This window comes from Pteronotus mesoamericanus, unplaced genomic scaffold, assembly GCF_021234165.1.
Source record: "Pteronotus mesoamericanus isolate MK-2021 breed Mesoamerican mustached bat unplaced genomic scaffold, CSHL_Meso_final contig_27, whole genome shotgun sequence".
Taxonomy (NCBI): Eukaryota; Metazoa; Chordata; class Mammalia; order Chiroptera; family Mormoopidae; genus Pteronotus; species Pteronotus mesoamericanus.
The window spans coordinates 14,733,262-14,749,150 of record NW_026555115.1 but is presented as its reverse complement, the minus strand read 5'-3'; the positions used below and the strand labels follow the sequence as shown (position 1 = coordinate 14,749,150).

General features: G+C 35.2%; 1 pseudogene; it reads left to right on the top strand.

The window, feature by feature from the left end:
- The window catches only part of LOC129071642 (putative monooxygenase p33MONOX), a 29,788-nt pseudogene extending 17,177 nt beyond the window's left edge, over window positions 1–12,611 (top strand).
- The last annotated feature ends 3,278 nt before the right edge of the window (window positions 12,612–15,889 follow it).

The following is a 15,889-nucleotide window of genomic DNA, read 5'->3' as shown; positions in this document are numbered from 1 at the left end:
TATGTTTGGTAAAATTTACCTGTGAAGCCATCGGATCTAGGACTTTTATTTCTTCAGAATTTTTTTATTACTTTTTCAGTTTCAGTAGTTGCAATCTCTCTATTCAGATTCTCTGAGTCTTCCTGATTCCATATTTGGAAGATTATATGTTTCTAGAAATTCATCCATTTCATCCTTATTGCTCCATTTGTTGGCATATAGATGTCACAATATATTCTTAAAATTCCTTGTATTTCTGTGAAGCCAGTTGTTATCTGTCCTCCTTTATTTCTGATTTTATTATTTAATTTTTTTTCTTGATGAGTCTGTTTAAAGTTTTGTCAATCTTGTTTATCTTTTCAAAGAAGCATCTTTTGGTTTTATTGATTTTTATTATTTTTTAGACTCTACTTTGATTATTTCTACTCTGATCTTTATTATTTCCTTTCTTCTGCTCACTTGGGCTTTGTTAGTTGTCTTTTTCAAATTCTATTTTAAAGTTAAAATTTTATTGAGTTTTTTTTTTTGTTGGTTTCTTGAAATAGGTCTATAATGCTATGAATTTCCTTTGTAGGGATGCTTTTGCTGTGTCTCAAATATTGTGGGGATTATAAGTTTTTATTTTCTTACAGGTTGTATACATCTTCTAACAAAATTTTATTTATTTTTGTCATATATTCTTGTATAAGTATACCATATTATGTCCCAGAATTGATATAGTGACCATGAAAAATGTGCATTCATCTTGTTTTTAAATGGTGGATAATACTCTTTTTCATGGTCAAGGAAACTATATGTGAAATTTCAAGTATAACTTCACCTCATTATATATTACAGGAATTATAAAAATTAAATATTAAGATAAAATTTTTCCAGAAGATGTATACAATGGCTCATTTGGAAAAAAAAAAGTTTAAACATTATTTTGAAGACCTGTCCATAAACTCAAGAACATGATTTCCCAGAAGTGTCAAGTATTTACTATGACAAAAACAGAAGGCAATATAGTAACCTGAAATAATCAGTTAAACTAAACTATTTACAATGAGTAAACACAGAATAATACTATCATATAATAGGCAAATTTGAAAAAAAAAAGCAATTATGTATATCATTCAACAGTGTGGTAACAACTCATACAATTAGAACAAGGATTACTATACTTTATGGTATATGCAAGGAAATTAGCCAAAAATCCAACTGTAAAAAATAAAGAAATGCAAACCATAAGAAAGAAGTTCAACAATATGGGAGACAGCATAAGTTTTAGAACTTTAGTCCAAAATAAATTCTACTGCAAGAAAAACAATTATATATCCTAATATTAAAATTAAAAGTATGTTTGAAAATAATTGAAAATTTTTCTGGATTAAATCCTTAAATTTAAAATTGAATATATTGTTAAAAATAAATAATGTCAAAGAGTGTTTTAGTTGCTTTATTTTTAACCCCCCTCCCAAGGATATGTTGTTTCTAATGGGCAGAATCTGTGGCACAGAGTTTTTTCCTTTGAATAACATGTTTTCTTAAATTGTTATTCATAAATAAGTGGATCAGAAAACTATGGTACTGTACATTTACACAGTGGAATGCTATGTAGCAGAAAGAAAGAAGGAGCTCCTACCTTTCATGACAGCGTGGATGGAACTGAAGAGTTTTATGCTAAGTGAAATAAGCCAGGGGGTGAAAGGCAAATACCACATGATCTCACTTGCAAGTGGAACCTAATCAACAGAATAAACAAGCAAGCAAAATATAACCAGAGACATGGAAATAAAGAATAAACTGACAGTAACCAGAGGGGATGGAGTAGGGGAATAATGGAAGAAAGAAGGGGAAAGGTTGTCAAGGAACATGTGTAAAGGACCCATGGACAAAACCAAAGGGGATAGGATTGAGGGTGGGGCAGGGGGAAGTGGGCAGGAAAATGGAGAGAACTGTACTTGTTTAAATTTTTTTAAATGGGAAAGATATATTTCTCCCAAAGGCAAATAAATATGTTGTTCTTTCAACAGCTCCAATATATTCCATAGACAATGGGAAAATATCTTTATATTTTTCTCAGGAAGATATATCCAGCTAAGTCTTTGTTCAAGAACGAGGATGAGCTATAATCAGGTTGCTCAGTTGGATGGAGCACATCCTGTACATCAAAATGCTGCCAGTTCGATCTTTGATCTCCTGATGGGGAACATACAGGAAGCAACCGATTGCTGTTTCTCTCTCATCTTCTGTTTCTCTTTCTCCTTCCCCCCTCTCTAAAATCAGTAAACATTTCTAAGGTGAAGATTAAAAAAATGAGAATGATTCTTCAGAAAAACAAAGCACAAGAGCTTGTTGCTCAAATCTATGCTAAAATGTTTACTAAAAGACCCATATGAGCTGGAAAAAATAAATCCAAAAAGATGATAACAGATACAAGAAATACTCTGAAAAAGAAACTGTCAAATAAGTTACTTTGAATAAACATTTTATTTCTTCTGATGTCATACCTTTTCATACACTGTGAAATATCTAGATTATAAACTTTCAACATAGTGATTTTATGAAATAGCATTTATTTTTCTTCAATGGTAGAAAAATGAATATTTTTGGTTTTGGTGGTGAGAATATATCCCCATAAGAGTTGAAAAATAAATATCCCGAATGGCAATCTATATGATATGTATGCCATGTATAGTGCAGAAATGTTTATCATTTAACCATTTTGCAAGAGGTATTATGACTTAATGGGAACAAAATAAAGGGAAAAAGAAGTCCACACAAATGCTCTTTCGGTGTAAATATGTATACATATAGTTTCATTAAAGTACAGACTTGATTGAGTACTTCTAGGTAAAGCTTGAATCTCCTTCAAGGACCAGGTAATAATGATTCTTTGTTGCCACAGTGATGCTCAGTTTGGGCAAGTGATTCTATCTCTTCTGGAAGGAATAATATTATTTACAAATTTTTCAAATGACACAAGACAATCACCATAAATAGATTCTTTACCAAATTGAGAAGACAGTCTTTTATTTCTGTATTGGGTGTTTGCTTTTTAATTTTTGAAAGATTTTATTTATTTATTTTTAGTGAGGTGGGAAGGGAAGGACAGAGGGAAAGAAATAATGTGAGGTTCCCTCTCATGCACCTCCTACTGGGGACCTGGCCCACAACCCAGGCATGTGCCCTGACTGAGAATCTAATTGGTGACCCTTTGGTTCACAGGCTGGCACTCCATCCACTGAACCAACTGAATCACAGTAGTCGTGGCTCATTACTTTATTGTTAATTCTTACTTTATATGTACCTTACTTACTAAATGGTTGGAGTGCCAGACATTTTATCTGATATTTCAGATAAATTATAGGTCATTAATGCATGCTTTAAAATTCCAGGTGTTGTTTTTATCCATTACTTAATCTACAATCAAATTTTTAGTTATCTTTCCTGTAAGTAAACTACTTGCTTGATATTAAATTATCATAATAAACCATCTCACAAAAATGTGGGAATATGACCCTTAACATTCTCATCTCCTTTTTTCTCACTTTGCCTTGCTGTTTAACTAACTACAGCACTTCTCCATTCTCTAAGTGATTAAACCCATGGTTTAGCATCATGATATGTAGAGTGCTTCGAACACTGAAGGTGGAACAGTAAGAATGAAGTTAATAGTATGCCTTTCTGCAGTGGAAGAAAACAGAGCCAGATGGGTCTGAGCTATTTGTTCCTAAGTCTGAGGCAGTTCATGGCAACAGATTTATAATGAATGTGAAAACAGTCAGAGTAGACTGTCCTCATGGTATTGCTTAATATTTGTATCACTTAATATTATATGTATTCCTTAATATTTATTGGTATCACAGGATGGAAATAGTAAGGTCTTTAAGGAGAAATGTTCTGGGTGTTATGATTTAAGATTGTTTAGAAATGACTAATACAATTTTACTCTTTTAATTTTAAATTACATTTCTATACCAGTGAGATGTAAGTAATATAAGACAAAAATGTTTTTAAGAAAAGGACTTGGCTTGGATTTCATTTTAAGGGAAATAAGTTGGAAACATACCTAATGAGTCCAGAATTTTCAAGTTGTTCTGTCCTTCCATTATCTCACTTGACCCTTAATCCCATTCTCTTACCTATAGTGAGAGCTGAAATTATTTTATGGATGGAGGTCACACGTTTTTATTTACACATGCTTGAAAATAATTCAAGTTATAATTCCACATAGAAAAGAACCTTGGTGATTTATTCACCTTAAGGAATAAATGAGTGACATTTTTCTAAGATTATTTTTGATGGATGAAAAATGTACTTGTGGAAGATTAGAGAACAGAAAAATGTTGATACAACAAGGTCAAACTCAGAGTTGGATACAAAAAACTAAGAGTTTGATTACAAATGGTGAATACACTAAAATCTTAATATATATTATTAATTATTAAAAACCCAAAATTTTTATGGTTCTTTTTAGATTTTTCTTATTTTCTAAATCAAAAACATTGCCAATGTTAATCAATAAATTTCCAGAGTTGGAATAATTGTAAATATTTCCATGATATTTTTGGCCATGATATTTTTATATCCTACAGAGAATATAAGCTCTTTAAAATCAATAACTGTGAGTGTGTTTTGTTTTGTTTTAGTTTTCTATTTATGATATCTGAGATGAGGTCTTTACATATAGGAGGCATTCAAAGTAGTTTCTGAAGGCATAGGTGGAATGAGAATGAATCTTTACTACTGTTACTTTATGATTCATATTAATAACTATTTTCCACAGGTGGGAAAAATACAACAAAATTTGGGACTAAAATAAATCTAGAGTGGGCTATACAGAGGAGGACAGAGGGGGGATAGAAACACTGTTATTGAATAGCAATAATTAAAAACTGAGCAAGTAATAATGAAAACTAAAACAAATCTAGGTTAAAACCATATAGTGGTCTTGGGATAATTAATTCCTTTGAGTCTCTACTTTTTCATCTGTAAAATGGAGATAACTTCCATCAGAAAGAGTTGAAGATTAAAAGTTGTTAAAGGTAAACAAAGCTAGCTCTTAATTAAAGCAAGTAAAAATAGATTTCATTCCATAATTACTGATAGTAAAAGAAACTAAGTTTCTTTCTGATTAGCATAGAGGTAGGGAGGAGGGACAGCAGGGCTCAATGGAGTCAGAAAAGTAAAAATCAGAAAGAGTCAGTGTGTTGTGGGGAAACTCGTTTCTTCTTGCTGAGGTAGTAAAGAATTAAAGATTGTCAAGTCTAGTAGTATGCAAGCAAAGTTTATTAGTGATATGTTTTCATGGGAGAGAACAGATCTTGTGGCGGGTGTGGGGCAAGAAGCATAGGGCATATGTAAAGACAAGGGAAGGGTGGCAAAAGCATCAGGTTCTTTGTCCTGAGAACTTGTAAAGTTAGCCAGATGAGGTGAGTGAGTTACACACTGATTAGTGGGTAAAGGTGGTACCAACTTCCCCTGGGAGATGTGACCGCCTAAACTAGGCAAGTGTGGGGGTCTGTTCCCCAGAATTCTTATCTTTGCTCCAGACCACATTTATTTATCTTTCTATAAAACAAATATATAGCAGGAGGCTGTTAATTAAAGTTTAGGCCAGTTACCCAGTTAATTATGGGCTTTTTCTGCATGCACTAGGAATACCCTCATGAAACAGCAATTAACTAAAATTATTTAATGGGTTTTTTCTTTGAGCACTGCGGACCCCATCCTCTTCCCCCTTTTAGACCTCTGGATGAATACACAGCTTCAGAGGCTTTCTTTCCCAGGTAGTGGAAATTATACATACATAATTTCAAGGACTCACCTCCTCCTGTGCTATTATGGTGTTGGTGTTTCTTATGATCTCAAGAACACTTGGCAATCTTATAGGACCAAGAACAGGACTGTTGAGTGGTAAAACATGTCTCCCTCTTCCTCCTTGTCTTGGTTTACTATCTATTCTACCTGACAAGTGTAAATGAAATTAGGTCAGCTGTGTCTGCTAGCTGACAATTAAGGAAGTGGGATTCTATTTCCTCACAGAAACTGGAAAACAGGGACCCTATCTCTCCTGATGACTGCTTTTCTTTTCTTTTTCCTGACATTTTTAATGAAAACAGTGATCTTCATACAAAGAATTCATTATGGATCAGAATTTTTAATTTTTTTATTGTTTATGCTTTTACAATTGTTCCCACTTTTTCTCCCCTTCCACTACTCAACTTAGCTCCACTGTCTCTCCTCCCTAAGTCAATCCCCATATTCATGTCTGAGTTCATGGGTTCTGCATAAATGTTCTTTGGTTCTTTTACCACCTTTTATTCTGTTTCCTTCACCATACTCCCTGTGGCAGCTGTCATTCTTTCTCATGTGTCTATGTTTGTGTTACTATTTTGTTAGTTTATTGTGTTCATTAGATTTCACATATAAGTGACATCACATGGTATATATCTTTCACTGATTGACTTAATTCACTTAGCATAATATTCTCTAGGTCCATCCATGCTGTTGCAAAATATGAGTTTATTATTTTTTACTTCTATGCAATATTCCATTGTGTAAATGTACCGTTGCTTTTTTATTCACTTACCTATTGATGGGCACTTAGGCTGTTTCCAAATCTTGGTTATTATAAATAGTACTGCTATGAACATATGGAGATTATGTGTATATATGATACTATATTATAATATAAATATAATTATTTTTATAAGGACCAAGTTTTCCCACAACACACTAACCCTTTCTAATTTTCACTTTCCTGACTCCATTAAGCCCTGCTGTTCCCCCTCCCTACTTTTTCATTTTCTCTTTAAAATGCCCAGTGATCTTTACACTAATCAGAATGAAACTCAGTTTCTTCTGCCATCAGCAGTTACTGAATTAAATATATATATTTAATGTATAATATATAAATCTATTTTATATATGTATATGTGTGTGTGTGTGTGTGTGTGTGTGTGTGTGTGTGTGTGTGTTTCAAGATCCTTAACATATACCCTCAGAAGTGGAATCACCGGGTGTTGGAAACCGTTCTACCTGGTTTCAGGGACTGTAGCTTCGCCTACAGGCGAAAGGGCCAAGGCTGGAGCTGAGCAAGAAGGTCTTGGGAAAATAGACCACTGAGGAGACAAAACCTGTCCTCCCTGTCAGGGGTGCAGCCCCTGCCTCCTTCACATCACCTTGCTTGGCCTTGGAGGATGGCTGGTTAGTCAATGATGAGTAAGACACCTCAATAGCAGGGGCAATATAAGAGAGGCACAGTTGCATAGGGGCCATCAGGAAAGGACTTGGGGGACAGGGAGAAGGGGCAAAAGACTGGCTTTGTCATGACAGGAATCCTCATTCTATCTGATAAAAGTCTCCTTATCTCTTGACTGCTCTGCTCCACCTTTCTGGCTCAGGCTTGAAATAGCTGTGGGTATAGCCTTAAACTGGATCAGGTAGTCTCCTGGACAATTAGGACTGGAAAAGGAATGCATGAAATCCTATGAAACTTACTTTGCTAAAAATGCCCTGGAGTTAATGAGTACTGATGTTTGGGATAAAGAATAGAATGTGATCAGTTTCCCAGATTTCAGGGCCAAATTGGCTCCACCCTGTCTACTAGACCCTGACCTGAGGCAAATCTCTATGTTCCTTTAGTTATTATCTATGATCCATTTTGTGTGCACCTAACCTTTTGACATTGATTGATGAGCTTTGCATCCATGCTGTATACCCTTATACATATCATTCTCAATAAAAGCCACTTCAGAGAAGGGCTCAGGGCCTTCTCCACTTTCTCCTGGCAGACCAAGTGTGTCTGAAATAAGCCATTTTTTTCATCTGTGACGCCAGGACAATTCTGTGGGACAGGGACTCCCACAATCAAGGAAATTGAAAATTTAGGGTACAAAATGTACAAATAAAAGTGTCAATTTCACTCAATAAAAAGTTGTTACTTTTCTAAGCATCAACTTTAACTCTTTGTTCTGTTATGAACTAATGATTTAAAAAGCTTATTTTATTTTTACCATCCGCAGCAACCTAGGGGGACTCTGTGTGGGACCTGGTAACCCCCCATCAACTGTGTCAAAGGGAGTTACAACTTCAATATTTTCAGGGTACTCAATGTCATTTCCCATAGCTACTGCTCCAGACTGCATTCCCACCAGCTGTACACTACAGTTCTCTTTTCTCCACATTCTCGCCACCACTTGTTCATTGATTTGTTTATGGTAGCCATTCTAATGGATGTATGGTGATATCTCATTGAGGTTTTATTTGCATTTTTTTGATGATTAGTGATATTGAGCATTTTTAAATATGCTTTCTGTATGCACTTTTTGAAGATGTGTCTCTTTAGGTCTTTTGCCCACTTCTAATTGGGTTGTTTTGTCTTCCTAGTGTTAAGTTGTATTAGTTCTTTGTATATTTTGGAGATTAAACCATCATCAGATGTATCATTGGTGAAAATGTTCTCCCATGCAGTGGGTTACCTTTTGATCTTGCTGATAGTTTCTTTAACTGTACAGAAGCTTTTTAATTTGATGCAGTCCCATTTGTTTATTTTCTTGTTTGTTTCCTGTGCCTTGGGAAATAATAGATTAGCAAAAATATTGCCACATGGGATACTGATATTTTAATGCCTGTGTGTTCTTCTAGGACTTTAATGGTTTTGTGACTTATATTTAAGTCTTTTTTTCCATCTAGAATTATTCTGGTGTATGGTGTATTTTGGGGGGCCCTGTTTCATTTTTTTGCACATACCAGTCCAGTTTTCCAACACCATTTATTGAAGAGACTGTTTTTGCTCCATGGTATGCTCTTGTCACCTTTGTCAAATATCCATTGATCATAAAGATATGAGCTTACTCCTGCGGTCTCTGTTCTGTTCCATTGGTCAATATGTCTGTTCTTATGGCTGTGTCATTACAGTGATCTTATAGTATAGTTTGACATCAGGAGTTTTGATACTTCCAGTTTTGTTCTTCCTTCACAAGATTGTTGAGGTTATTCAAGGTCTTTTTGGCTCCACATACATTTCTGGAATCTTTGTGCTAGTTATGTGAAATATGCCATAAGTATTTTAATCAGATTGTGTTAAATATATAAATTGCTTTGGAAATTTATATATTTATGGAAATATATATGGAAATATATATGAATAGAAATTTTCAGACAATGTTAATTTGCCCAATCCATCAACATGGTATGTGTTTCCACTTTGTATCTTCCTCAATTTATTTCTTCAGTAGCCTATAGTTTCTGGGGTACAAGTATTTTATATCATTGGTTAAATTTATTCCTAGGTACCTTTGTTTTTTTAATAGTAAATGGAATTGTTAGTTTATTTGTCGGATAACTCATTATTGGTATATAAAAATGCCATCAATTTTGGGTATTGATTTTGTATTCCACTACTTTGCCAAGTTCAGTTATTAGGTAGTTATTAGGTGAGTCTTTAGGGTTTTCTATATACACTATCATGCTATTGATGAATAATGATAGCTTTACCTCCTCCTTTCCATTTTATTTCTTCTTCTTATCTGAACACTCCAGCTACAACTTTCAGAACTATTTTGAATAAGAGTAGTGAAAGCAGACATTTGTGTCTTGTTCTTGGTCTTAAGGAGAATACATTTCATTTTTTCTCCCTGAGAATGATGTTAGCTGTAGATTTTTCATATATGGCCCTTACTATGTTCAGGCATGTGTTGGGAAATGCCTGGCTGGTTTCAGAAGCTGTAACTCTGCCAACACCCTGGAGGACCCCAAGGCTGGAGATAATCAGGAAGCCTTAGAGAAACAGGCTTCTGAGAGACTTGGTCTGCCCCCCCAACCAGGGGCATAGCCCCTGCCTCTCTGCTTTGCCATGGCTGGTCAATTAGTCCATGATTGGTAAGGGACCTTGTGCTGAGGTTTTCAACCTAAGATAGTTGTTGGCCCGATTTTGGCAGCAGATGAGAAATTGGGGGACATGGAGAAGGGGTGAAAAGGCTTCATCCCTCGGCTTGGCTTGGATGTGGCCGGAGTCCTCATCGCAGCTGAGAAGTAGTCTCCTAATTTCTTGGTGGTTCCTTCTCCCGCCCGGCTCAGGCTTGAAACATTGCAGGGAGTCGGAAGGGGGTGGGGAACAGCCCTAAATCAGATCTGGTGGATCCCAGGTAATCAGGGCTGAAAATAAATTTTATAGAGTGTCCTTCCTCTGTTCCTCCCTCAAATCTCTTGTCAGCTCATGCTGCAAAGGACATTCACATTATTTCCATCCCTTTCCTTGTCAAGACATTTGCTTTATTTACATCTTTTACCCTATATGTTTAAGACACCTTTAAGTCTACTTCCCCCTTATTGATAGTCTCTATTGTTGATTCTTATTCCCTTTCAGACCCATGTAAACTGCTAATTTCCTGTCACTTGTTTTCCTAAAGGTATCTATTCTCTGTGAAACTTATCTTGCGAATGTAATGAGTATATGTATGCTTTCCTGTTATACCCCACTGATAAGATTTTCAATAGAAGCCTTGGAAGAAGGGGAAATGGGGCCTTTCTCATTAGAGGGATGTGCCACGGCCTTCTCTTGTAGGAGAGAAGTGCCCCCATCTGCTCCCCGGCAAACAGAGAAGTGTTCGGACGTTTGTGTTTGTCCCCCTCATCCGTGAGGACTCCTGGACGGGCTCTGTGGGTTTCAGAGCCCTGCTCCCACCTCCACTGGCCCCAGACAGTTTCCCTCATATTTCAGGGACTGCTGTACTCTCTGCAGCACTCCCCAGTGGGGGCATGTCCCCTATAGCCGGCCACACAGATTCAACAGGCATGATCCCTCTATTTCCATTTGCTGAGAGTTTTTATCATAAATTCATGTTTTTATCAAATAATTTTTCTTCATATACTTATATGATCACATGATTTTTGTCTTTCATTTTGTTTATGTGATATATCACATTTATTGATTTGTGAATATTATACCAACCTTCAATTCCTAGGAAAAATCCCACTTGATCATGGTGTATGATCATTTTGATGTATCGCTGGATCAGTTTGCTAATATTTTCTTGATGATGTTAGCATTTATGTTCATCAGGTATATTGGCCTATACTTTCCTTTTTTTGTTGTGTCTTTATCTTGTTTTGGAATTAGTATAATATTACTCTCATAGAAAAAGTGTGAATATCTTTCCTCCTCTTGATGTTTTTGAAATAGCTTGAGAAAGATTGATGTTCTTCTTTGAAGGATTGATAAAATTATCCTGTGAAGTCATCTTATCCAGGGCTTTTGTGTGCTGGGAGTTGTGTTTTTTTGTTATTGTTGTTTGTTTTTTTAATTATTGCTTTGATTTTATTCATTGTTATCAGTTAACTCTGGTTTTCTGCTTCTTTCTCTTTTACATTTGGAAGATTGTATGTGTCTAGAAATGTATTCATTTTGCCCAGGTTGACCAACTTCCTGGTGTATAATTGTTCATAGTAATTTCTCACAAGCCCTTGTATTAATGTGATATCAATGGTTATTTCAAATCTTTCATTTCTGATTATACTTATTTTGGGTCTTGTCTCTCCTTTTTTGTTGAGTCTGGTTAAAGGTTTTTCAATCTTGTTTATCTTTTCAAAGAACAAGCTCCTGGTTTCATTGATCTCCTGTTTGTTGTTGTTGATCATCTTCATGTCATTGATTTCTGCTCTGATATTATTTTCTTCTTTCTACTTCTCTGGTTTTGTGTGTTGTTGTTATTCCAGTACTTTTAAGTGTAATGTTAGATTGTTTATTTGATAATTTTTTTTTTTTTTTTTTTTTTTTTTTTTTTTGCTTCTTGAGGAGCATAAGCCTATTGTGACATGAACTCCATTTTCAGGAGTCTTTTTGCTATGTCCCATAGATTTTGGGTTGAAGTGTGTTCATTTTAATTTGTTTCTAGGTAATTTTTTTACTTCTCATTGATCTCGTAACCCCCTTATTATTTAATAACATGATATTTAGCCTCCAAGTAGTTGAGTACTTTGATTATTTTTATTCAGGTTGATTTCTAATTTCATACCATCGTGAGCCAATAAAATGCTTAGTATTATTTAAATTTTCTTGAATTTGTTAAGGTTCATTGTATGATCTTGCATTTGGTCTATTTTTTAGTATGATCCATGTGAAAGAAGCATTCAGCTTTTTGAACAACAAGCAGAGCTGAGAGATGCTGGCTATATAACTCAAAAGAGCCTTACCACTGAGGATACCAAGTACCTTCAAAAGGTAGAAGCACTCATCAAACTAAAACTACAGAGTGCAGAAATAAGGGGAGAAGTAGCCAGCTTCAGCCCAGTCCACCTCCAGCAGCGACCCACCCAAGTCTTCCTCTAAATAGGATACTAGCACCATGGATTCTGTAAACAGAGATAAAGACAGAAACTCAGCAGATCAATGGAGGCTTTTTGGACCAATATCCTTCCAGAAGTCTGGTATAGGAGATTTTGCTACCCAGCCCTACAAAGGAGCCCAAAAGCCTCCTTCAATGGAGTGGATCTACATGAAGGCCACCTGAGTGGTAAAAGAACCAACAACCTTCAAGCTGCCCAAGATGGGCATTCCAGTGATTGAAGGGAAGAAACAACTTCCAAGGACCCATAATCTCAAACCTTGTGACTTGAATATGCTCATGCCTACTGACTTCTAGAACTTTCTCTTCCAATGATTCTGGATAGAGGGTATCTTGCACCCACTCCCCTATTACCCCAGCTCTGAAACAGGAAAGGTTTGAAGCTTTGAACTGGTTTCTTTTTCCTCTGAAACTGAGGCTAGAACTGGAGACATAATTGTTTTTTGAGAAACAACCAATGTGCAAAGCCTGTCCTTGTGTGGAAGAAGCCATTGTGTGAATTTCTCTTGTCACATTTTACTGGAAAGGGCCCTTTCCCAGCACTGAATATATATCATGAGTGTTTGTTACATGTTTCATATGTTTTCTTTCTCCATTCAGACTGAAAATACGGCATTTCTCTTTTTTCTCTTAATATATAGAAATTCATTGATTGAGCTTTAAGTCAACTTTGCATTAATAGAATATATTCAAATTGAAATTGACATATGAGACCTCTTCAGAAAGTATACAGCCACATAATATGAAAATTAGGGGCATTTATTGAAGAAAATACGAGATACAATAAACATTGTACACAGGACAATGATGTCTCAGTTCCCTTCAAACTAGGTACCTTGAGACCTCACACAGTTCTCCTTATTGCCATCAGCTGCTCTGTCATATTTTCCTGAATTTCATCGGTGATCTAAAGTCTCTTCCCTTTCACAGGTGATTTTAGTTTTGGGAAAAGGCAGAAGCTGCAGAGTGCCAAATATGGGCTGTAGGGATCTGAATCATTTGAGCGATTTAATGTTTCACCAAAAAACTCTGCAGGATTTGCGATGCATGAGTGGGCACATTGTCATGATCAAGCTACCAATCACCAGTGCCTATAGTTGCAGTCTTCTGAATCATCCAAATAGTTTCATGGAGAGATATTCAAGCTTAACACAAAATTTGATGCAGATTTGTTGTTCTACTTGTTCAGTCATCTTGAATGTGACAGCCACAGAGTACACATGCTCACTCAGCGGTGTCCACTGTCCCAGCTGACTAGTACAGTGAAAGTCATCTTTGTTCATGCATGCACATTCCAGTTCATTCTCCTTGGCTGCCAGGTTACATTGCTGTTGCACAAAGTTTCTTGTTATATTAACAACAAATGGATTTTTTCTAGACAGACCTCATATACAGAATGGTTCTATGGGGTTTTTTTAATTGATATTGTAGAGAAAAAATTGGAAGAACCTGACATCTTAAAAATATACATTTTCCTATCAATGAACATGGGATATCTCTCCATTTGTTTAGATCTTTGATTTATTATGTCTGTTTGTAATTTATCTCATATAGATCTTATACACATTTTGTTAGAATTATACCTAAATATTTCACTTTTGAGTTGCTAATGGAAATGTGGTGTACTTAATTTCAAATTCCAATTGTTGATTACTTGTAGATAAGAAAGGCATTGCCTTTTTAAAATAACTTTGTATGCTCTAAAGCCATTATCATCAATTACTAGTTCCAGGAGTTTTTTGTTAGTTTGTTTGTTTGTTTTGGCTGTCCTTTATGATTTTCTACATAGTCAATAGATAGTCTTATTTTCTGTGAACAGAGTTTTATTTCTTCCTAAAATATATACCTTTTATTTCTTTTACAGGTTTTGTAGCCTTACCTAGCATTTTTACTATAGTATTAAATAGGAAAGGTAAGAGGCGACATTTCTCAACATTAAGTATGATGTTAGATGTTTTTCAACAGTTTGAGGAACTCCTTTTCTAAGTTGAGAGGTTTTTTTTTTTAATCATGAATGAATGTTTTTCTGCATCTATGTACATATGAGTTATTTAGCCTGCTGATGAAGGATATTACATCATTATTTGTACACATTATTGGATTCAATTTGCTACTTTTGTTGATATGTTTACATCCATATTTGTATGAGGTATTGGTCTATGGTTTTCCCTTGTAATATTTTTTATCATTTTACATATGCTGATCTCAAAAGATGAATCAGGAAGTGTCTCTTCTATTTTTATTTTCTGAAAACTCTAGAAAATTGATTTTTTTATGTCAACTGATAGCAAAAAATAAATTTTATTCAGTATAAAACAGCTCAATTGTGATACAGCACAACTGTGAGAACAGTATCACTGTGAGGCAGTCCTGGGGCTGAACCCTCTCATGCTAGACATTTCTGGCCTGCATCTCTATAGTAGGTTTTGCTCTGCTCAGGTTGGCTTCATTCTGTGCAGGTGTGCTCTGCTCCAGTGAAGCATCTTTGGTGTTTTAACTTGGCTGGGATGACTCAGTCTTTTGTAAAGGGAAAGTCAGTAGCAGAGGGGAGTTATATGAATGGAAGCCCTCACTGCTGATTTCTGATTGGTTTTTCCTCTTGTAAATGAGGACTCCAAATTCTTGAAGTTTTGTCTGAAAGGAACTCTCCTGATTGGTCAGAATACAGCTACTCTGGTAGGTTGGAGTTGCACATCTCCTAATGGATGATGAAAGCCTCAGTCCTACAGGTTGAACTAAGATTCCAGAAACTCTAAGGACTGCCAGAAACACAGTGTGGGCAAGCAGTTCAGTGCGGGCTTCTCCCTGAAGTACAGAATTGCAGTTTGCATAAGAGGACTAAGTGTAGAAATGACTGCTAGGTTCGGTTATTTATTTATTATTTTTTTAATTGAACCTAGTTAGCCTCCAGAACCTCTTCTTAGTAGGTGCCTTCTCAGGTTTCACACTTACTTAACTATTTGGTAGGGCTCACTGGTGAAATAATTTAGGTCTTGGCACTTTCTCCTTGTCAAAGTTATTAAATTTTTATTTAATTTTTCAAAGAGATTCAAGCCTGTCCAAGTTAACTATCTCTCTATATGTGAATTTTGTTAGAATGTGTTATTCAAATAATTGTTTTTTTAAGTGAAATTTGTGGACATATTTGTGGACATACATTTATCAATTATATTCCTTTATCATTTTAGTATCTGTGGGATAAGTAGTTGACCATTTTTTAATAGCTACATCAATACTTTGTGTATTTTTCTTTGTTGGTTAGGCTGACTAGAGTCATATCAATTTTATTGATCTTGGGGAAAAAAAGTTTTTGCTTGCCTTTGTGTTTTCAATTTAATTTGATTTCTGCTGTAATTTGTATTTTGTTCCTTGTTTGCTTTATAATTATATTGTTCCTTTCCATAGCTTTGTTTTTAGAGAGGAATCTTAGATTAATGAATTTAGAGTTTTCTTATTTTCTAATTGATATATTTAATACTATAAATGTCTCTCTATGTAATGTTTTAACTGCACCTCACAAATTTTGCTTAGCTGTAATTTCATTTTAATGAAGTTAAAAAATATTTTCCCTTGAG